Below are 2,416 nucleotides of genomic sequence, written 5' to 3' on the forward strand. Positions count from 1 at the left end.
GATTGGAGAAAAGGGGTGTGTTGGACCAATGAAACCTTGACATGTGTCACCACTTAGATCTTGACATTTGTCACCACTTAGGGCTTGACACGTGTCACCACTTAGGGGATGACATGTGTCACCCCTAAAGTTGTATATATATATATATATATATATATATATATATATGAGTCTTATGACTCATTAATTTCCACACTCATCTAGAGTGTTCAAGAGCAAGAAAAACGAAATGGCAAGAAAAAAAAACAGAAGAGAAGAGAAGAGAAATTACGGTAGAAAGAAGGAAAGAGCTACGGTTTTGGGAGGAGAAAAAGGTAAGTTCTCCAATTCCGTTCTAAGAATTAATTATATGAGCTATAGCATGATGTTATAAAGATATTAGTAATGAAATTTTATGGTTTGAAGCAGCCCAAAACGTTACCAAACAGCCAATAAGTTTCAGCTGCGCTAAAGGAAATTCCGAGGCAAGTTTTGGCGAGTTTTGGTGAATTTCGGGAAAGGTAAGTTTTCTGTTTTGAACTGGACTTTATGATGATGTTATGAAGTATATTACATGTCTTAAAATATGCTGGAAGTGGAAAAAAATGTATAAGGATGTTTGACGTTGGAAACAAACTAAATGGAAGTCGTAGTAGTTAAATCGAAGTCGCGTAGTGTGTTGTTGTTGTGGTGCTGCAGTTTGGTGGTGGTTTAATTGCGTGTTGCAGGGATGTAAAGTACTCAAAAATGGATGTGGGTGCTGCTGGTTGCAGCCACATAACCCTCTGTTTGGTATGACTACATATTTTACGAAATAAAGGTTAAAAACTCTATTTTGGTACCGTAGTTTGGAATGAGTTGTATAGAGCTTGTATTGTGTAAATTTGAAGTGATTTACTTGTATACATGATGCTGGTTGTTGTTGTTGGTATGGTTGTTGACATGGTGGCCGAGTTGAAAACTCGGGGATGTTCAAGTTACAGGGGAGATGCTGCCCGATTTTCGATAGATTCAGAGCTAGTAATAAACTAGTCGAGAGATATAGATAAGGAAATGATTCCTATGGTTACTTGGGTGTAGAGTTGGAAATTGGAAAGTGAAAGTTTATTAACCTTAGTATTAATTTCATGTTAATTAGGTTCAAGAGACGACGAGGCGAGCATAGTTAAGAGTAATCCGTAAGAGGTACGTAAAGCGAACCTTTCTTTCTTTGGGCATGTTTTTGTCATAAGTACGTAAAGCTTATACTTTCTCTTCTTTTGGCATGTATTTGTTATAAGTATGTAAAACCTTTCTTTCTTTTGGCATGTTTTTGACATAAGTATGTAAAGCATATTCTTTCAATTTTCATGTTTTGACATGAGTATGTAAAGGTAATCTTTGTTTTGGTATGGTATTTATGAAACAAAAATATGACTTTTATATAATTTCAAAGAGGTTCCTATTCCTAGAGCCATTAGGATGGCCAATTCCTTGATTTCCAAAAGGTATTTTATTATGCTTCGATACGTCTATATGATTCCAGAAGATTTATTCCGATATAATCTAGGGTAACTTTCGAAAGGTACTTGACATGAGTCTCGTCTCGATTTTTAAACGATAGCTCATTCTGATTATTCCATTGAGTCTTAAATATGATTTAAATTGCATATAGTTTCTCACTACTCCACTCGTGGATGCCTCAATGCTTCCTTCACTGATCCTGGACCAGGATATGTTATCGTGCATACTTCTCTGCATTGTTCGCCGTGTCCCGATGTGAGGGGGCAGGTATGACATGTACATGGGGTGGTGTATGTTATGCCACGGAGTTATGCTGTGCCATGTACACATATGCTTATGATATAATATGATGTGATATGATATGATTTAATATGGCCATCTGATATGATATGATATAATTTGTTACGGAGATATTCCCTATTCTGGTGTTATGCTGTGCTGTGGCGCCAATGACAGGAGGGCGACCACATTTGTTCACCGAGTCCCATAATGGGGCCGGATATGGCATATGTTTTTCTGCATACATTATCTGAGGTTTTGATCAGCATTTGATATCTTCGAACATTTTGCTCCGTTTTGTACATTTTATTATGGTAATGATTTTACTTATTACAACCCATTATATGTGGGTTGATAAGCATTTGATATTTCTGGATATTTTGCTCATTTTTGCACTTTCTGCTCTGGAAATAACTTTACTTATTACAGTTCATGCTCTACAAACTCGGTACATTTTCCGTACTGACCCCCTTTCTTCGGGGGATGCGTTACATGCCCGCAGGTACAGACGATTGGTTTGTTGATCTGCTCGCTTAGGACATCCACCATGTTGGTCGACAGTGCTCCTTTGTTCGGAGTCCTATTTTGGTACTGACACTTCCTGTTGTATATATATATACGTTGTTCAGGGTACAGCGGGGCCCTGTCCCGTCAT

At 37.5% G+C, this 2,416-nt stretch overlaps 1 long non-coding RNA gene across 1 annotated transcript; it reads left to right on the forward strand.

Moving 5' to 3' along the window:
- The first annotated feature begins 271 nt into the window (after positions 1-271).
- LOC129887700 (uncharacterized) lies at positions 272-1,179 on the forward strand. Its single transcript, XR_008766456.1, has 3 exons — positions 272-314; positions 409-500; positions 1,118-1,179. It is a non-coding gene; the product is annotated as an uncharacterized LOC129887700 (long non-coding RNA).
- Positions 1,180-2,416: the final 1,237 nt, after the last annotated feature.

The sequence above is a fragment of the Solanum dulcamara genome, chromosome 1, assembly GCF_947179165.1.
Source record: "Solanum dulcamara chromosome 1, daSolDulc1.2, whole genome shotgun sequence".
NCBI lineage: Eukaryota > Viridiplantae > Streptophyta > Magnoliopsida > Solanales > Solanaceae > Solanum > Solanum dulcamara.